Here is a 22,667-nt window from a genome sequence, read left to right as displayed (position 1 = left end):
AAATTTCTCCACAAACCATGTAATTTTATATTAAGCGACTTTGGATTATGGGTTTTATGTTGGGATCTTCCTGATGAATTCAAAGTACACAAACCAAAGGAAGTCTGACAGAAGCATCCAATCCCAGCATGGAATGTTTATGAGTGAAGGCAGTGTTCGAAATATTTTAAATGGGGATCTCAGTCATTTGAACCTTTCACTTTTTCTGGGAAGATAAATTGCAGGTCTTCGTTATCCCTACATACTTGAACAAGAGAAGGAGCTTTGTACACAAGCATCCCAAACATGGCCAGGACAAGCTGTAAGAGAACAACACATGATGAATAAGAAAAGATGGTGCATTTTTATTCCAGTCCACATACACACCCCCACTAAAAAAGAACAGCAGCAGTTTTGGTATCTGGTCTCTAGTGCAATGTCAAAGCCCAAGAGACTTGCTAACTATAGCTGACACATGACTTGGTACAAATTTGCCTTGCTATTGTTTTAGTTCTTTGAATACTTCAGTATTTTTATTAATAGTTGCAACAGGAATGCACACGAAATTGCTTTAAAGGTTACCAAACATCATTGCTAAAATATTGATGAGACAGGACCCACAATCCATAAATTGCAGCCAGTATCACAAGCCTTGAAGATGAAACAGCAATACTACTTCCCTTAATTTATCTCTCTAATGAGTCCCTAAGATTCTCACTTCTTATCCCAATTCTCATACAGAAAATAAAGATGAGTGCCCACAAGAGAAGAGTGTATAGATTCTATGAAATTGTTTGTCTTAAAGAAAATGACAACATATATGCAGATAAATGAAGGCACGAGTTCTTTGTTGTACTTCTTAGGCTTCTTTTGCATGAAGATTGGAGGAATCATATCTTTTGATAGGTTATCTGGATGCTGATATAAGAGTTGAAGGTACAAGCAACTGCACTGAGAGTTAAATTGGTCAGAATACAATAAGTTAACTATAATGGGCAAGAGTATAACAATTTCTCCTGTTCCACCAGGGAACAAAGAACATGAGCCAGTTCCGTCATTAAGCTGAGCGTGATGGAAAGCCAACTGGTCAACAGAGAACTTTTAACCGAGCAAATAATAGACTTATTTGCTCTATTTTAGTGTCATTTGACATGATGCTAAATATGGCTCTTCATTTACCTCCATGACTGTCCATGTACCTGAGGTTTACTTCTTCCCATAAAATTTTGCATGCTTTTATTTTCTATTGAAGTAAAGCTAAATAGAACTTGCCATCTTTGTCAAGTATACATCATTGGTCAAAGGTTCAAAAAATGGCACATTGATAAGTGACATATAAAAGTTCCCTTTTCTGAACTAAGCTCTAATTTTGGGAGCCCCTTACAACCTTAGGGTGTGGCAAACCTAGCTCAATAACTCTTTGCTTCGGTAAAAGTAGCCTAACATAATAACACATCAACTAGTCTTGAAAATTATATTAACTAACCAGAAAAGTACGCCAATTGCATAACTAATAGCAACCTGTAAAATTAATAAGTGGGTCGGTTTTCTGTAAACAAATTATCAATGAGATTTCATGAAGTAGCATTCAAAGGAAGATGCTTTTTCTATTTATAAGCATAAAGTAAATGAACAATACCTTTTTTAGCTGCCCTAAAGATTTAACAAAAACATGTAACAAACTTAAGAAACAGCAAAATAAAGAATAATCAATTGTGCATTATTTCCAGATATCTCCACTCTCACCATCATCAACAATCAGCGAGAGCATAACTGATTAACTACAAAAGCTCTACAAATACTGAAACCTAGCCACTCATAGCAAGATCATCGATCTAATAAGTTTTAATATCAGAGCTTCCATTTTCTTTGAAATTTTACCTTGACTGATAAAGCAATCAAACAATAACCACTACATGCAGTTCCAATACTAATTGACAAAAAGCATTAATTCTCTTTTGAGCTGCAAGAGGAAAACCAAAGAATCAACATATTCTAAAACAAGAATAACAAAGATATCTTTAGCATGCAATGTGATAAGAATTAAAGTTTCAAGAAATTTATGGCTTCAAAATATAAAAATCAAAGGTGGTTGGATTACCCCTATGGCAGAGGAACATAATGCTTTTTAGCAGTCAGTTGGGACACAATTTCACATTAGAGGCAATAAGTAAGGAAAAAGTTTCTGCAAGTTGATAGCTTTCTAACCAGCTAAATTTGCAAATGAAAAATCACAATGCAACCTAGACCAAAAATCTTGATCATAGAGTACAAATGCTCTTATACAAAAGGTATTTCATGGCGGCTCAATATTTACCATGTACCAACTAAATTTATGTTCCCATTTGTAGTGAAAATAAGCTTCGAGAAAATTTGTTGTGCAATTGACTAGAAAAATGTATTGGCAAAGAGCTTTCTGAAAAAAAAAATTTAACACAAGTAGAAAGACAATATGAATTGGAAGGTTGAACACTGATAGGTCCTTCAGAAACAATGATAAGAACGATTCACCCACAATAACGATGATGAAGCTATACATATGATGGTGAAAGAAGAAATGATGACTGTGTTTTTCAAAAGTGATGGCCCACAAACAAGAACAAAGAAAAAAATGAATTCACACTACAGATTCTTGGCACCTAGAGTACAAGATTTTTCTAATTAATCAAATCCCATTAAGGTCAAACATTTTCAGCCAAATTGTCACACCTTACCCCTCTGTAAGGCATAACATGATCCCGTAGAATACTTAATGAACTACCGAACTTCACCTACCGATAACTCATTAAGCACCCTATAAGGGATTTTAAAACAATTTCTTACTTTTGGTAAGTGGTGAGTATTTCTAATAAGTATTTAAAACATGTACTTAAGTAAAAAGTTAGTTGGAAATTTTGGCCCATTTTATTTTTCCGCAAATTTTATAAAAATTTTGACAGAGTTTCCTCTGTATTTTGAGAAAACCGTTCTTCAAATACCTGTAAAAAGCACTTCTAAAAATTTTTCTCAACCACAACTTCAATTTCACAATCAAACTCTATCAATTTCAACAATTCCACAATCATTTCATTTGAGACAAAACAATTTATATACATCCTTACAAAATTCACATCAAAAGAAATACAAACTAAATTTTATTACAAACTTCATACAAATTTTGTACAAGCTGCTCAAGACCCATTTACATGTCCATACCTTTATATGCAATACATACATCAAAATAAATATTTACAGGCAGGGTATAAATTATACCAGAAGACTTCAAGATGATAGCTCCTCACACCTCAGCAGCTCAGTCTGCTGCTCTTCTAGTCTCTGTATCTGCGACAGCAATAGAAGCTATCGCTGAGTACTAGGACTCAGTGGTACACAACATACTAAAATAATCTTTATGCAAAAATAAAATCACATTTATTCAAAAATTTGACTAAACATAAGCATTAAACACAAAACATGAATTATGAGATTTTAATGCAAACCAAGTTCATTTCAAAGTATCAAAACACATTTCATAAAACCCACAGTTAGATCATGCCATTCGAAACAAATAGAATCTCAATAGCCAGAGGCTAAAGAGAAATCATATCACAAGGCTAGCTAGCTCAAATATATGGATATCCATTCACATCCTCTTCTACTGGCACACCTCAACACTTCTCCAAAGAAGTAATCAAAATTCGAAACTAATTACCCCCACTAGTCTTGCTAGTGAGGTGTTCAAATATATGGTCATGACACTGTGGTTTCAAAACTTATCTTAACAATTTGCTAAACATTGCTATTTCAAATATACACAATAACTTTTACAGTTTAATCAAAACATCATAAATAATGTCACAAATAAACTTTCAACAATTCCAAATCACAAGTAAAATACATATTTCGTTCACTTTATCAATGAATTTTAAAGCATGAAGATGTTGTGCACAAACCTCAAATGAGTCGCCTTTTGGCCTTAACTCGACTCCTCGGGTTCTGTCCCGGTATTCTTTTCCACTAAAACACACAATTTTATAGTGTTTCAATACCATAATTTAACATAAATCCAAAAATAAATTTAACTTCACTTATACCTAGCTCTAACGTGCTAATTTCGACGTTCTTGAAATTTTGTGTTTCGGGTTACTATTCACTACACTATTCAAGTCAAATAGTTGACTTTCTAAGGCTTAATAGGTATGGGAACTCCAACTTCACCTACATACCACATTTTGGTCATTAAACTTGTTGGTTTTGGTCGTTTCCTCAAAGCTTAGGTCATTTTGGCAAAATTGCAAATTTTCAGTTTTGGAGTTCTAAGTTGCACTATTCCATTGGTCAATCTACTGTTGGAATTTGATAAAACTTCCTCCATAGAAAATGTTCTTTATTGTCTTAAGTGTATTCTCATTTTTGGATCACCTCAATCAGAGTTTTGTAGCTCAAGTTATGGCCAAAATAAAATTACTGTTCACGTGCACTGTTCATGCTGAGATTTTGGGTTCTGGCAGATTTTGATCCAACTTTGGTCAGTAATTTGATTAAGTTAAGTTCATAATTTGATCTTAATTTCTTCATATGAAATGTTCCACTATGTCTTAGGTTTCCATCGGTTCAAGAATCGCCTAAATCGGAGTTTTGTAAAGAGAGTTATAACCCTTCAAATATTACTGCTCAATAGAAATTCTGCAGAGTTGCAGGTTTGGTAACTCAATTTTGCTCAATAGTTTGAATGGGTTAATGGCATAATTTGGGGTGGTGTTCTTCATAACAGTTTTAGATCTATACCTTATCTAATTTCTGGTAAAATTTCAGGTCAATTTGACCTTTCTAGCTCGAGTTATGACTAACTGTTCATTTAGTCAGTTTGGTGCAGTGGCAGCCTGCTCTCATTTCACTTTGGTCAATTTGTTCACCCAGTTTTGGTCAGTTTTTGGGCATGGTTTCTTAATGAAAATTGTGCTCTTTTATGTCTATTTTCATCCCCAATTTGTGGCATATCAATTGGACTTGTAAAATTTGAGTTTTGGTCCTTCAAAGTGGGTTTGGTCATCTCACAAGAAGATGACCATTGGACCTACGAATTTGGTTTTCATTCCAACAATTTCCACACACCTCTTTTGGTCATTATTGACCATTTTTCATCTCACAATAGACCCAAGTCATCATTTATGCATTTCTCCAAAATTTGGTTCCAAACCCTAGCATTTAAAACCCTAACTCATCAATTTCATGCATTTAACCAATTCAATGGCTATATACATGCTTCTTTAACTCTATCAAACTCATACACACCTTTAAGTCCATCAAATTCATGCACACACATCAAAACCCTAGCTGGATGAATTTTGCTTTAATCCTCCCACAATTAATTTCTTTTCATTTTAAACATATTACAAGTAATTTAAGCTATAAACACAACTACTAAATTTCAAACTTACAAATTAATGTGCTTACCTCACTTGAATTTAAATTCTCTAGTTTCTCTCCTCTTTCCTTCTTTCTTTGATGATCAATCTCCTTGTCAAGTGACTAAAACAAGTTTTTATGGGTGAATTTGGGGTAAGGTAAGATCAAATGGATGTTTAAAATCTTGAAGCAAGCTTTAATGGTGGACCTCCATAGAGATGAGAGGGAGAAGGTGGGCGGCAAGATGGAAGGAAGAAGAAGACAATTCTATTTTTTTTTCTTTTGTTTTTTTTTTATCCTTATCCCTTTTTGAAGACCAAAAATCCATTTTAAAGAAATAATTTAATTAATTTGTTTATGACATCATTCATGATGTCATCACCTTTGACTTTTCCCATCTTCTTCTTTTTTTTTTCTATTAGTTCTTTAATTTAATTCTCGATTCTAAAATTTTATTTTCTCTGATTTTATTTGACAGTTAGGTCAGGAGTCAGCTCTCGGGGTCAATTGACCAAATTGCCCCTCGCCGGTTCATCCCGGTTTGCAAATAATTCTATATTTCTTCCGGCTCCCTGACCTAATTATTTGACTGGCTTAACAGTTCTTTTTCGTGATTTTCTCTTTTCCACTGTGTCCATAAGGGTCTTAAGGACCGCAGCGTCACTTTTTACGATTCAAAATTTGAGTTTAAAATGACTTCGCAGTCATTCCCGAGGAGGTCACTCATCGCTGTGACTCTCGGCTCGTTTAACTTCTTATGTTCTGTTTTTCTTATTTATAGTTAACTAATTAAACATTACTAATTATTTGTGTTTATGGCTTCTCAAGTTGTCTTAAGTGTGGCTCTAATCTCCTTAATTGTCCGAACCGACACCGGTCACCGGAACAGTGAAATCTACCAGGCTATGCAAACGGGGGTGTTACACAAATCACAGGAGACTATCTCTTTCCGCCCAAAATAACAGGCAACATTACATATCAAATCACTCGATCAAAGGTACAGTACTTTTTTACCACATAATTGCCTCATTCAGCAGTACCTCCATCTTCATATGCACTAGTGTGCTTGTTTTACCTATTATCTAGCTTAACATCCTTGTTTTGGTTATACATTCTACAAAACACTATTTCCTTAATCTTGCATTACCCACTATTATATAATGCAGAGTTCTGCAAATTATATAACACTACCAAAAGCAATTGTCAACTTTAGCACCTATGATAATAATTGTAGACCCTTATTTTGTGATGAGTATGTGCATTGAGGCCGTGGGAAACCCGATGATGAAAAATTATATGACTGTAAGATGTAATTGGAGGCATTGAGCTGAATTATTAATTTCGTGGCATGATCTTGAAAAAATAAAAATAATAATAAAGTTTTGGGAAAATTAATTTAATTAAATTTAAATAAAATTTTATTTTGTTTAAATTTAATATGGGTAGTTTTTTAAATGGATCTAATTAAGTTTAATTGGGCTCCATGGGCCTAAGAAAGCCTAGTTAGAAATTTTAAATGGGACCCATTTAATTATTTTCTAAAAATTAAAATAACAAAATATCTCTCTCCTCCTTGGCCCCACTCTCTTCCTCACTCCCTATTGGTGCTTTCCATTTTTTCCTGTCTTCCTATTGGTTGAAACACCTCACCCATATCCCAGTCTTATTCGAATTCTGCAATCGCAGTTGTTTAAGTCATCTAAACTTTATCACCCTAAGACTCCAAATCCTACCACACCTCTTCCTCATTCCCTATTGGTGCCTTCCATTTTTTCCTGTCTTCCTATTGGTTGAAACACCTCACCCATATCCCAGTCTTATTCGAACTCTGCAATTGTAGTTGTTTAAGTCATCTAAACTTTATCATCCTAAGACTCCAAATCCTATCACACCTCTCTCCCAAAACCCTATAAATACCTACTAGAGAAGAGAAGAATGGGGGATGAAAGGAGGAGAGAGATAGAAAATTGAGTTATAAGAAATTTAGAGATATTTAAGACTCTTTGAGTTCTTCCTTATTGTTTTTTTTTTCTTCAAGAAGATTTTCATACAAGATTTCTGAAAGGTCAGTTTTTATTGTTTTCTTTTCAAGATCTATGCCACGCAATATTTTAATTCTATGCTATTTGTCTTCAATTTATTTTATATGTTCATATAGATCATGTAATCATGTTTAATTTGAGGGGATACACAACTCTGCACATTTTTAGTTTCTGTCTCTCGTATTTTTATTATTTTTCTTTATTTTCTAAATCTGTAAAAAATTTGTAAAAATTATATTCATATTCTACACGAAATTCCATTAATTTTAGGCTCAAGAATCACTAAAAAAGCTTTAATATTTTGTAAGTTATGGCTGTTTGAAGTTAGGGTTCTGTAAAATCTGATTTGCAGGATATCCGACTTGTGGAGCCCATATCTCCCTTGTTCCTTAATATTTTTGTGCAAATCTAGTGTCTAAAATTAACTTCAGAATCTTATGAATCTTTTCCAATTGGTTTTGCATTCATATCTTTTGTGGTTAATGAGTTATGAATTTTACAAAAAAGTAGTACGATTCTGTCACTTAGAAGAGTTACGATTTATGTAGATCATTCGTCTAGGGTTTTTTTTGATTTATAAATTTTATGTTATTGTATGATATGTAGGCTATCTTCTGTAATTTTTTTTATGATTTTTAGGCATGTTTAACTATTTTTAAAAATCGAATTTCTTGCTACTGTTAATCTGCCAGAATTTAAAAATTGTATATTTATGCATGTTCTTGTATTTTCTTAGGTTTTAATTGATATTTGATCTATTTTCTGTATTCTTTTAATTCAAGAAGTGTTATAAAGTGTTTGGATCATGTTAGAAGACTTAGACCATTAGGTAGTTGTAACTAATTAGGAATCTTAACCCTTTAGGAGACTAGAGGTAGAATCCAATGTAAATTGTTATTAATATTTTCTTTATTTCTTTTATTTTCTTTAGTTTCTTTATTTTTTATTACAAACAAAATTGGTAAGTAGCCCTAAGGTAAGTACCAAAGAGGGCATTTGCGTGGAGCTTATATGGAGCTAAACGGGAGTAAGCCAGGGATATCATTGCCATACTAGAAGAGAAGACCCTTTTTTTAAGGGTAGCTTGCCCCAATGGCAACTGCATTTACCAACAGGTAAGTAGCTCTAAATTTCTTGAATAACCATTGGCATGAAATTGTAGTAATAATAGAACTTTTATTTGGTAAATTAAAATTAACAATATTTTTAATTTAACTGACTTTTGCATGTAATTAATGTAAATAAATACTTTGTAAATTAAAATTAATCTTGTTTGTAAATTAAACTAACATTGGAATGTAAATAAATTTAATTTAATACTTGATAATTGTAAAATAAATTCGCATGTTAGAAATCTTTATTAGGTTGTGATTGTTTGGGCCTTATGTGATATTAGAATAAATTACACATGTACATAATTAACTTAGTTCAATTATCCTTAGGGTAACTTAGTGAAAATTAATTAATTAGGTTAAATAGAAACATAGGGTTATTTGAAATTGAATTTGTTTGTAAATTAAATTCCCAATAATAAATTAATTTTAGTCATCTGGTAAATATCATTTAAATAATTAGCAACCCCATAGATAGGAATTACTTGTGCATGAAAATTGTGTGTAAACAACAACCCTTTTTGTGAATTACTTGCGTGTGTAGGATTAGAATTGCATTTTTTAGGATAAAGTTTAATAAAGGAATAATAAACAAGACTTCTAGAAACATTAGTAGAGGACTGGCACTCGAATTAACGAGGTTAGACCAGCGTAAGGGTGCCTAACACCTTCCCTTACGTACCCACTATCCGAACCTAGACATTGGGCTATGGTAATGGCGGTTGTGGAAACTCTGCAAGGAGTAAGATGCCATCCATGACCCTCGCAAGAAACACTGAATATGTCGGTTATTACCGGGTGGCGACTCTGTCTATCTATGCCTTCGTGGCATAAATCCTTAATCTTAGTGGTAGTGTTATGGGAAGGCGGTACTTACGGTGGTTTGATTCTATTAGGATTGTATGAAGTGCATGTCTAGGAAATCTTTGTCTAAGGAGGTGGTACTTAAGTGAGACCATTGTGACTCCACCATCTTTCACAGGCATTACCTGTTGCATTTTATATAATTCTAATGGATGATATTTCGCCTCACGCCCCACCTCCCCACAGTTTGGCGACTCCACTGGGGACTAAATGGATAGTTACTCCAACATGTTTCTATTAGTCTAATATTATTCCTTTGTTAAACTTTTTGCATTGCACTACACTATCACACGGATCACCCTTACCCTTTCAGCCTCGTTAGTACTAGCCAAGGAGACCATGGTTCTACTCGAGCTATGACGAATTGGTGAATGCTAGCACCCCATGCCCGTACCTTCGAGTATATAAAAGAGCCACGACTCGTGGTTGTGCTTAATGGACAAGCTCTCGCATGGGTGACCCTTTTCCTACCCAATAAAGCCCATGAGCCATAGATTTCAACCCTAGGTACCCCGTAGATTTTTGTTGTGCTGGATTCGTATCCTTACTGTTCAAACCATAAGTTCTAGTGGTAGTTAAGATGAACCTAGGCCTATACATAAACCCAATGTGTGTATAGGCCCAAGTCCATTTTAAAACCCATGGTAAGCAAGAGGATGCTTACTTATGGTTAAACTTTAAGGATATAAATCCTTTGTTTGTGAGGGAAGGATCGTCCTGGACCACCCCCTGTTGGTGTGTCCAGTGTACCATAGCCTAGGATAGAATTTTTTCTTACCCTGTACGTGAGAGTTGAAGGTATAAGGGGGCGAAGATTCAGTTCTGGAGACATTCTTTTCGGTTTATCATTTAGTCTTTGGTCCGATTTTAGTTCGGTTTATACAGTTCGGTTTTGGTTCAGTTTTGGTCGTATTAGTATGGTTCGGTTTTGGCTTTGTAAAGGCAAAGGTAAAAATGAAAGTGCATATTCATGCATTCATGCATTGCATTTGTACATAGCATAAGATGTTAAAACCTTGTATTTTTTTTTTTCTCTTGTAGTAAACATAGCTTTAGAACACATCAAGAAGACTTCTAATCAGGTCACTTGGGTTAGGGAGGGAAAGAGATTAGTAAGAGTTACACCTGCACAAGCTAAAATGGAAGACACTAAGGTCATGTTTAGACAGATGCTTGAAGAAGCTTTGAATGCCAAGATGGCTGAGCTTGAAGGAAAAATCATGGCCAACTTTGAGAAGAAGTTAGAGATGGGTGGGCCTAGTGATGTTCAGGTGAAAAGGCCTGAAGAAGAGACTAATAAAAAGAAAGCCTTTGATGATGTGTGGGATGAAGAAGATTATCTCCAAGACAAGGCCAAAAAGAAAGAAAAGGGGACAAGTGAGGAGATTAGAGTTGTTACTGAGATGATGGAAAAACTTCAGGCCAGTGTGAAAAAGCAAGCTGAATTTCTTGGAATGAAATTTGTTAGATCTGAGATGACTTTGACATCCGGTTGGATGGAAATCTACTGAAAAATTCAAGATGCACGATTTGGCTAAATTCGATGGTGCTGGTGATCCAAAAACCCACCTCGGTCTTATCTTATAGTCATGAAAACAAGCTGGTTTGACTAAGAACCAAGTCACTCAGTTCTTTTCTATGTCACTAGAAGGGTTGCATCTTCATGGTATCATGGGCTAGAAGCCCTTTGTGAGAAAAGATTGGGAAGAGCTAGTTAGGAGATTTGTGCAACAATACTCCTATAATCTGACTTTAGATGTTACCTGAGAGACTTAGAGACCACTAGGCAAAAACCAAATGAAACCTTTTGAGTATCTATTGAGATGGAGGAAAAGGCCATGAAGATGACCAATAGGCTTTGAAAGGATCAAGTGCGATTGGTAGTGAAAAGTCTGCAGCCTAGTTATTATGAGAAACTTTGTTATTATCCCTTGGCTACCTTTGAACAGCTATATGATCTTTGGGGTATTAGTAGAGGATGTATTGAACAATGAAAAGAAGAGTTATCGGCCCAAGAGGAGGATACGGTCGGTGGCAACATTCTTGGGAAAACAAAGTCATTGAGGTTCAAACCGTGTCCCGCACCCCTAGAAAGTTCTCTCAATTCAACCAACCTCTATCTAAAGTCTTGAGCGACTCAAAGCTCGAGGTCTCCTCCAACCCTTGGCACCTAGACCACCACCAAACCCACGCCACCCAATTACAATGCTAACCTATATTGCCAATTCCATCAAACTCATGGCCATGACACGATAGATGTTTCGGCTAAAACATGAAGTTCGAGGACACGATCGATGCTAAGAAAATAGTGACCGGAAAATCGACCCAACACACGCACCAACCCAATGCCCAACCATAATGTTCCACCTCCACGAGGACTTTACATGATTTCCACCACCTCAATTGATCCTGACCAAATTCTCAATCTTATCCAACCTATCCAAAAGCTTGATGAACCTCGATCTGTAATGGCAATTGATATTTGGGATAGTTCCAGTGATGAGGAAGGTTTGTTAGATGTTTGGGTTGACTCGACGCAGAGGAAAATAGTAGAGTGAGCCACATGACCAAGAGTGGTAGATATTATCTGATCCACCCATGGAGAAGGACAACGTGAGAGGAAAGCCAAGGTGTTGGTGAAGAGGACACAGATGAAGAGGATGATCGGTTCCTTAGGCAATTGAAGAGGACTCGAGGCTAGTGTAACGATGCAGGAATTGCTATTGGCATCGAGAAAAACAGAGCACTTGACCAAGGCCACGAGTGTACTCAAGGTCTCCACAGAGATAACTCGGAAGAGATTGCCAAAGTTGTGCTTATAGAAGATGGGGTCATATTACTTTCTCGATCATGATCTCGGTGAGGAGAAACCATAGTAGGGCTCTGTTCGTGACCGCCGAGGATGGAGGGTGGAAAGTGCCTTGTGTGATGATAGATGATGGATCAGCCATCAATGTATGCCCTCTGAAGATTTTGCCAAAGTTAGGAATTTCTATGTCTGAACTAACTGGTTCTGATCTAGTTATTAGGGCCTATGATGATTCAAAGAGAAGCGTGATAGGGGTATTCAAGACTATGGTTAAGGTGGGGCCTATAGAGGTGAAGTTGAGTTCAACTGCTAGACATGCCCATGACATTCTCCTTACTGTTGGGTAGTATCTGGTTCCATCCCTTAGGTGGAGTCCCCTCTACACTCCACCTAAAGATCAAGATCCCACACCAAGATGGTGTAATCACTGTCAATGCCGAAAGAGATGGGGAAGTAGCTATCTTGCAAGTGGATGGTTCGGTACCACTATTGTGCAGTTTCCAAGTTCTTTGGGATCTATGGAGACTGGATGGACCCTAGGGTGGCCACTATGATGAAAGAGATGAAGTTTTTTCCTGGCATGGGTTTGGGAAAAAGGGCTAATGGCTTAGTGACTTTTCCAGAAATAAAGGGGCAGATCACTAGATATGGGCTGGGCTATCAGCCAACTGAAGATGAAGAGGGACTCAAGCCCACCAAGTTTATCAGGGAGGGTGCAATTGCATGGACTGATGACCAGGAGCTGCCGCATGTTGAGGAATTAGAACAAGAGGTCAATGCCATCAAGTTAAGGTCTACATGGAAGCCAAGCACTTGGACCTACACCCCTAAGTTTGAGTCTGTCTTTTGTAATGCTCACAGTAGTGATACTGATATTGTTATTTCTGATGTACTTGATGACAATTTTGAGGCAAAAATAAATAATATGACTAGTCCTTTTGCTTACTTGTTTGATGTTCATCCTAATGGCTACGCATGGCATTCATAATCATTTAGAATCATTGTTACATTAATGCATTAAAATCAATCTCTATTAATTTGGGTACACGGATGATCCTAAAGACATTAAGTTAGTGAAGATTTAACCCAAAAGAAAGAGATAAATTTATAGCCTTATTAATAAAGTACCAAGAAGCATTTGCACAGTCTTATAAAGATATCTAGGAATTGATCGAGACATAGTGCAACACAAGATCCCCACAGACCCTAACATGAGGCGATAAAACAAAAGAAAGCGTCGCCTTAGTAGGAATGGGAAGAAAAGATAGCTCAAGAGGTGAAAAAGCTCATTGAGGCTGATTTCATTGAAGTAATTGAGTATCGAGTGGTTAGCCAACATTGTGCGGTCCCAAGAAGGATGGGCGAGTTCGGATGTGTGTAGATTATAGGGACTGAATAAGGCTACTCCTAAGGATGATTTCCCATTGCCTCACATCGATGTGCTTATTGTGATCTTTGCTTGCATGGCCATGTACTCCTTCATGGATGGTTTTTGGGATATAATCGGATCCTTATGGATTTGATAGATAAAGCAAAGACGACTTTTATCCTGAATGGGAACTTATTGTTATAAGGTCATGCCTTTTGGGCTAAAAATGCTTTGGTGCGACTTATCGAGAATGGCTACTATGTTATTTCATGACATGATGCACAAAGAAGTTGAAGTATATGTGGATGACATGGTAGTAAAATCCCCAACTAGGGAGAGACATTTTGAGGCATTAGAGAAGTTCTTTCAGAGGGTCATCAAGTATAAATTGAGACCGAACCCTAGCAAGTGTGTGTTTGGGGTCACTTGGGCAAATTTGTTAGGGCATATGATCGGTAGAAAAGGGATTGAGGTTGACCGGATAAGGTGAAGGCAATCCGGAGATGCGGCCAGGAAACGAGAAAAAGAGATTAGAGGTTTCTTAGGAAAATTCTGATTACATCAGTAGGTTCATAGCTAGGCTCACAACTACAGTGAACCAATTTTTAAGCTACTAAGAAAGAATCAGCAAGTGGTGTGGAATGAGCTATGTCAAGAGGCATTTGAAAAGATAAAGCAGTACCTGAGCAATCCACCAATTTTGTCACCACCCCTCCCTAACATCCCTCTAATCCTCTACCTATCAGTGGAAAACATGGCCCTGGGGGCAATGTTGGCACAAGAAGTAGAGAATCTGGAGAGAGCCATCTATTACATCAGTAAGAAACTCCTTGCTTATGAGGAGAATTATTCACTAATAGAAAAAGCACATGCAGTGTAGTATGGGCAACTAAGAAGTTAAGGCACTACTTTCAGACCCATCGAGTTATTGTAGTATCCCGGATGGATCCTTTAAAGTACCTATTTGAAGTACCAACGCTAGTTGGAAAATTGGCCAAATGGTTGGTCCCTCATGCGAATTTGATATTGTGTATAAGACTCGAAAAACCATCAAAGGGCGTGTAGTGGTCGAATTTCTTTCTGAAAATCCATTTAATGAATATGAAGAAGTCGAAACAACCTTCACGGATGAGAGTCTCAAGCTAGTATAGGTCGACCATGGAAAATGTACTTTGATGGGGCTATGAATAAGAGCGAGCCGGTATAGGGGTAGTTTTGGAAGCAGAATGGAGAACAATTGTTAATGTCAAAAATGCTATGTTTTACAACCACTAATAATATTGCAGAATATGAGGCTTGCATTTGTGGCCTAGAGGCATTAATAGCTGTTGGGGCTAAAAAAGTAGAGGTGTTTGGAGATTCAATTCTAGTAGTTTCCCATATTAAAGGTGAATGGGAATTGAAAGAAGAAAAGTTGAGGCCATACAGGTATGCTAAGAAACTAATATTTAGCTTTGAGGAAGTGACAATGAAGCACATGCCTAGAGCTCAGAACCAGATGGCTGATGCTCTAGCCACGTTGGCATCCTTATGGGAGAAGGGTGATCAGAAGTTGACCCGATTATCACGATGAGGAGTAGAATCCCATGCTATGAAGGGTTAATAATAGCACATTTAGATCTAGAAGATGAGATGAAATGGTATGAGGACATAAGAAGATATTTAGAGGTAAGAGAATACCCACGATGACCAATAGTAGGGATAGAGCTACAATTCGTAGATTAGCCACTCGATTCACTTTGGTGAGGGCAACTCTACAAAAGGTTCTTGAAGGACTATTGCTCTTGTGTGTGACAAAAAGCGATGCGAGCGGATAATGGAGGAAGTACATGCGAGTGTGTGGTCCTCACATGAACGGAAGGGTATTAGCGGGCAAAATTTTAAGATTGGGCTATTACTGGTCTACCATGGATACTGACTGCGCTAAATTTGTGAAAAGATGTCATGAGTGCCAAATCCATGGGAATTTGAATCACCTACCGTCCGATGAACTCTACGATATGACTTCCGTGGCCATTCTCAATTTAGGGCATAGATATTATTGGGAAGATTTCCCCCACGGCTTCTAATGGCCATAGATTTATCATTGTGGCAATTGACTATTTCACCAAGTGGGTTGAAGCTTGAATCTTATAAAGTAGTAGGGGCCAAGCAGATAAGTAAGTTTGTATGAAAGAACTTGATCTGTAAGTTTGGGGCACTGCATGAGATAATATCAGATAACGGCACCCAGTTCAAAGATAATTTCTTAGAATTAATTGCCAAATTCAAGATTAAGCATCACAAGTCCTCACCATACAGGCCATAGACTAATGGAGTAGTAAAAGCAGCAAATAAGAATGTGAGAACCATTATGAGAAAAATGGTTGAAACATATAAGAATTGGCCTAAGAAACTCTCTTATGCTCTTTGGGGTTATCGCACTACTGCAAGAACATCCACGGGGGCTACCCCATTCTCTTTAGTGTATGGGACTGAAGCAGTGCTACCCATTGAGCTAGAGGTCAAATCCTTGAGAGTGATACTAGAAGTTAAGATCCCAAAAATGAGTGGACTCAGAAAAGATATGAAGAACTAGCTTTGATTGATAAGAAGATGATGCAAGCCTTGTATCATATGTAAGTTAATCAGAGGAAGATAGCCACGGCCTTTAATAAGAAGGTGAAGCCAAGAAATATTAAAGATGGAGAAATGGTTTTAAAACAAGCTTGGCCCATCCCTTTTGATCCAAGAGGAAAGTTTAAGCCAAATTGGGATGGTCCATACATAGTCAAAAGATCTTGTCGGAGGTCTTTGTAAGAATATCGGACACGGATGGGAATGAATTTAAAGAACCAGTCAAATTAGACAAGCTCAAACGGTACTTTGTGTGAGATAGGCCCTCTAGGCTGTAAACTTACAAAAGACGGTCTAGGCAAAAGTAAGGGTCAAAGAAAAAAAAGAAAAGAAAAAAAAATGCTAGATTGAAGACCTGCAAAAGTCAGTCTAGGCAAAAGGAGAGATGAGAGAAGATTTGGATGGAAAACCTAAAAAGGCCATTCGACAGGTTATAAAGCTTATTTCTAACTTTGAAAGGTTAGAAATTTAGCAAAACTAAATGTAAGAGGGAGTAATGGTGTACCTGAATAAATAAAGAAATTTTTATTGCATTGAGTAGGAATGGGTTTTATTTAATTATGATCGTGAATGTTTGTGTCTTGAGGGATACATCAAATGATTAAGTAATTGAACTGCGTTGTTTTGATTTAATCTATGTCTTCTGAGCATGACAAGATAGATGCTTGATATGAATGTCCTGGTAATTGTCTAATTTCAAAAAAAAAAAAAAAAAAAAAAAAAAAGGAGCTTGCTAGGTGGAAAACCCGGAAGGGCCACTTAGGCAAAAGTTAGAGCAAGCCCGCTGAGATGAAAATCCGAAAGGACATTTCAGGCAAAAGTTAGGGCACAAAGAATGGAGTTCATGGAAGAGAAATGAGTCAAGGCAGAAACCATGGGGGGAGAGAAGAAAAAGAAAAATCAGAGAGAAATTGTATTGTGACCTTAAGGAAGTCTTTTTTGGTGAACAATTCTTCTAAAAAACTTAGAGGCTAAAAGAAAGTTTTTGTAAAAAGAGGTCCCTCAGAGGACTCAGTTTTTTTAGAATCTCTAGCAAAATCAGATGCCCATGATAGGAAGTAGCATACAAGAAGCACAAAAATCACAAAAAGAGTTATGAGACCTAGTCATCCTAATTTTTCAAATCATGAATTAGATATTTTTTGGTAAGTCCTTAGACGTTGTTTAGGGCGCATGACATAGTTGTGTAAGGCATAGAAGAACATGCATCAACATGTCACCTGTGGGTGTGTAAGGCGTAGAATAACATGCATCACCACAGTTTTAATTGTCGAACTACGAGGGGGTCTGATTCTTCCTTAGGATAGCGAGGGGGATACGTAGGTAGTTTAGGACCGCGGTCCTAAATACGAACCCACAACATTTCATGACAGATATTTTTTTGGTAAGTCCTTAGATGTTGTTTAGGGCATATGGCATAGTTGTGTAAGGCGTAGAAGAACACGCATCAACATGTCACCTATAGGTGTGTAAGGCGTAGAAGAACATGCATCACCACAGTTTCAAGTGTCGAACTACGAGTGGGTCTGATTCTTCCTCAGGATAATGAGGGGGATACGTAGGTAGTTTAGGACTGCGGTCCTAAATACGAATCCACAACATTTCAAATCACACAATTGCCATTGTCATGAGACCATAGCTAGTCTCATGACACAGAGTGTATCGACAGAGCAAGATGCACTCAATTTTCACATGACACAGTTATCACTGTTATGAGACCGTAGCTAGTCTCATGACGCAGAGTGTATCGACAGAGCAAGATACACTCATTTTCACATGACACGATTATTCTTGTTATGAGACCGTAGCTAGTCTCATAATATAGAGTATGTCGGCCAGCAAGATATACTTTATCATCGTAGCAAATGTTTCATAGTTATTAAAAATTGAGTTTCACTTTGTGAAACTTGAGCAATGCTTCGCATTGATTTCAACTTTCGCCAAAGTGGGGTTCAAACTGTAGAACCTTATTTTGTGATGAGTATGTGCATTGAGGCAGTTGGAAACCCGATGATGAAAAATTATATGACTGTAAGATGTAATTGGAGGCATTGAGCTGAATTATTAATTTCGTGGCATGATCTTGAAAAAATAAAAATAATAATAAAGTTTTGGGAAAATTAATTTAATTAAATTTAAATAAAATTTTATTTTGTTTAAATTTAATATGGGTAGTTTTTTAAATGGATCTAATTAAGTTTAATTGGGCTCCATGGGCCTAAGAAAGCCTAGTTAGAAATTTTAAATGGGACCCATTTAATTATTTTCTAAAAATTAAAATAACAAAATATCTCTCTCCTCCTTGGCCCCACTCTCTTCCTCACTCCCTATTGGTGCTTTCCATTTTTTCCTGTCTTCCTATTGGTTGAAACACCTCACCCATATCCCAGTCTTATTCGAATTCTGCAATCGCAGTTGTTTAAGTCATCTAAACTTTATCACCCTAAGACTCCAAATCCTACCACACCTCTTCCTCATTCCCTATTGGTGCCTTCCATTTTTCTCTGTCTTCCTATTGGTTGAAACACCTCACCCATATCCAGTCTTATTCGAACTCTGCAATTGTAGTTGTTTAAGTCATCTAAACTTTATCATCCTAAGACTCCAAATCCTATCACACCTCTCTCCCAAAACCCTATAAATACCTACTAGAGAAGAGAAGAATGGGGGATGAAAGGAGGAGAGAGATAGAGAAAATTCAGAGTTATAAGAAATTTAGAGATATTTAAGACTCTTTGAGTTCTTCCTTATTGTTTTTTTTTTCTTCAAGAAGATTTTCATACAAGATTTCTGAAAGGTCAGTTTTTATTGTTTTCTTTTCAAGATCTATGCCACGCAATATTTTAATTCTATGCTATTTGTCTTCAATTTATTTTATATGTTCATATAGATCATGTAATCATGTTTAATTTGAGGGGATACACAACTCTGCACATTTTTAGTTTCTGTCTCTCGTATTTTTATTATTTTTCTTTATTTTCTAAATCTGTAAAAAATTTGTAAAAATTATATTCATATTCTACACGAAATTCCATTAATTTTAGGCTCAAGAATCACTAAAAAAGCTTTAATATTTTGTAAGTTATGACTATTTGAAGTTAGGGTTCCTGTAAAATCTGATTTGCAGGATATCCGACTTGTGGAGCCCATATCTCCCTTGTTCCTTAATATTTTTGTGCAAATCTAGTGTCTAAAATTAACTTCAGAATCTTATGAATCTGTTCCAATTGGTTTTGCATTCATATCTTTTGTGGTTAATGAGTTATGAATTTTACAAAAAAGTAGTACGATTCTGTCACTTAGAAGAGTTACGATTTATGTAGATCATTCGGCTAGGGTTTTGTTTGATTTATAAATTTTATGTTATTGTATGATATGTAGGCTAACATATGTAATTTTTTATGATTTTTAGGCATGTTTAACTATTTTTAAAAAATCGAATTTCTTGCTACTGTTAATCTGCCAGAATTTAAAAATTGTATATTTATGCATGTTCTTGTATTTTCTTAGGTTTTAATTGATATTTGATCTATTTTCTGTATTCTTTTAATTCAAGAAGTGTTATAAAGTGTTTGGATCATGTTAGAAGACTTAGACCATTAGGTAGTTGTAACTAATTAGGAATCTTAACCCTTTAGGAGACTAGAGGTAGAATCCAATGTAAATTGTTATTAATATTTTCTTTATTTCTTTTATTTTCTTTAGTTTCTTTATTTTTTATTACAAACAAAATTGGTAAGTAGCCCTAAGGTAAGTACCAAAGAGGGCATTTGCGTGGAGCTTATATGGAGCTAAACGGGAGTAAGCCAGGGATATCATTGCCATACTAGAAGAGAAGACCCTTTTTTAAGGGTAGCTTGCCCCAATGGCAACTGCATTTACCAACAGGTAAGTAGCTCTAAATTTCTTGAATAACCATTGGCATGAAATTGTAGTAATAATAGAACTTTTATTTGGTAAATTAAAATTAACAATATTTTTAATTTAACTGACATTTGCATGTAATTAATGTAAATAAATACCTTGTAAATTAAAATTAATCTTGTTTGTAAATTAAACTAACATTGGAATGTAAATAAATTTAATTTAATACTTGATAATTGTAAAATAAATTCGCATGTTAGAAATCTTTATTAGGTTGTGATTGTTTGGGCCTTATGTGATATTAGAATAAATTACACATGTACATAATTAACTTAGTTCAATTATCCTTAGGGTAACTTGGTGAAAATTAATTAATTAGGTTAAATAGAAACATAGGGTTATTTGAAATTGAATTTGTTTGTAAATTAAATTCCCAATAATAAATTAATTTTAGTCATCTGGTAAATATCATTTAAATAATTAGCAACCCCATAGATAGGAATTACTTGTGCATGAAAATTGTGTGTAAACAACAACCCTTTTTGTGAATTACTTGCGTGTGTAGGATTAGAATTGCATTTTTTAGGATAAAGTTTAATAAAGGAATAATAAACAAGACTTCTAGAAACATTAGTAGAGGACTGGCACTCGAATTAACGAGGTTAGACCAGGCGTAAGGGGTGCCTAACACCTTCCCCTTACGTACCCACTATCCCGAACCTAGACATTGGGCTATGGTAATGACGGTTGTGGAAACTCTGCAAGGAGTAAGTTGCCATCCATGACCCTCGGAAGAAACACTGAATATGTCCCGGTTATTACCCGGGTGGCGACTCCTGTCTATCTATGCCTTCGTGGCATAAATCCTTAGTACCGTGGTAGTGTTATGGGAAGACGGTACTTACCAGTGGTTTGATTCTATTAGGATTGTATGAAGTGCATGTCTAGGAAATGCTGTCTAAGGAGGTGGTACTTAAGTGAGACCATTGTGACTCCACCATCTTTCCTGGGCATTACCTGGTGCATTTTATATAATTCTAATGGATGATATTTCGCCTCACGCCCCACCTCCCCACAATAATATGGGCAAGTTTGCCATTGGATCTCTCCCTTCTTGAAAATAATGAATTTAATACCATAAAAAGGTGGTAGACCATTGCATCATCAGGGTGTCTTGGGTACATGGCTTCAAATCCCTATAATGAAAAATTTACCTATCAAGAAAAAAATATAAATTGCTCACTCAATTTCATAGGATGTTCACCACAAATGTCATCTAAGAACTCCTATTAAAATTACAATCCATGAATTAGTCCCTCTTATTCTAAGGCATATATTAGACACCAAAAGATAACTATAAGCTCAAGCCACAACATTTTTCAGCTGAAAAACCACAATTGTCTTTCCTGTCTAGCCAGAGATCTAAAACAACCAATAATTAGAAAATTTTCCTTAGATAAATTAACAGACTTAAGTTAAAAGAGACAAACATAAATAGCTAAAATGAAAACTCAAGCAATTGCCACTATCTAAAATATAAATGTAAATGTCATAATCCCATAACTGATTGTAAAGAAAAGACTCAACATCAACAACTAAACACCAAGTTCAAAGGGAATATCATACAACTCGTATCTAAGCAGATTCAGTTTCTTCCTTCTGTCACTATCATTCTGCATTACCTGTATTGCAATATACATGGTTAAGTACTACCTGACAAGAAGTTTAATTCAGCTATAAATTGTAATGATATAAGCACACCTTAGCAACGGTTTTCTTATTCATTAGAGCAAACTCGTCACCTAATATCCATTCTTGGGTTTTGGACAATTTCTAAAACCCTCCATCATGTTTTAGAGCCATTAAAAATAGACCATTTGGACTAAATCAGCTTGCATACAATAATAATGGGAAAAAGGAAAATGAATTAGTTTTACTGTGATGGAACAATATCTTCCAGAGTGATTATACTCTCTAAGGAGAAGGAGAAGAAGAAGCAGAAGGAATAAGTTCTTTAGAACATTCAGCACAGTACAAAAATTTTAAATTTTCTATAGATGCTCAACAAGTTTCTTTTACAGTCACAGTATTTGTTTCAAGCAATTAATTGATCTAATGTAAACCTTACTATGTTATGAATTTATGATCAACGATAGTCCAACTGCATTCTTCTAATGATCTGTATTTACATGGTATAAAATGCATTCCTTGCAATGCAAATAATGTTGCTTCAAAAAGAAGTTACTTAAACATGCAAACTTGTTGCTTTTACTTCATCTAGATTGTTAAAACAGTTCATTATACCTTCTCTGCTTCTCGAGGAGTGTCAGGAAGTTCAACATCATCAAAATCAACAAATTTTAAGAGCTCCTCAGCCAAAATACATCAAAAGCTTTGGATATAAAGTCTCCATTAATATTTTCAAAACATCCTCTTTTGCAAATTCCCTTACTGGAAAAACAAGGAAAAAAAGAAAATCAAAGAGGCTATTACTAGTACCATCAAAATCAGCAACTGCCCACAAATTAAAGGGACAAAGTCCCTATTCCAAGTAATGAAAGACATTTCCCAGCAACTTTACCCATCCCTTATATAACTTCGTTCAAAGCTAAAAAATATGAGGA

The 22,667-nt window shown here is 35.8% G+C and overlaps 1 pseudogene; it reads right to left on the bottom strand.

Annotated features, from left to right (window-relative positions):
- Positions 1 to 179: 179 nt before the first annotated feature.
- Positions 180 to 22,608, bottom strand: LOC110663163 (uncharacterized; annotated as a pseudogene).
- Positions 22,609 to 22,667: the final 59 nt, after the last annotated feature.

Source organism: Hevea brasiliensis, chromosome 6 (genome assembly GCF_030052815.1).
Source record: "Hevea brasiliensis isolate MT/VB/25A 57/8 chromosome 6, ASM3005281v1, whole genome shotgun sequence".
Lineage (NCBI taxonomy): Eukaryota > Viridiplantae > Streptophyta > Magnoliopsida > Malpighiales > Euphorbiaceae > Hevea > Hevea brasiliensis.
The sequence above is the reverse complement of the archived record's forward strand: the minus strand, read 5'-3'. Positions and strand labels throughout refer to the sequence as shown.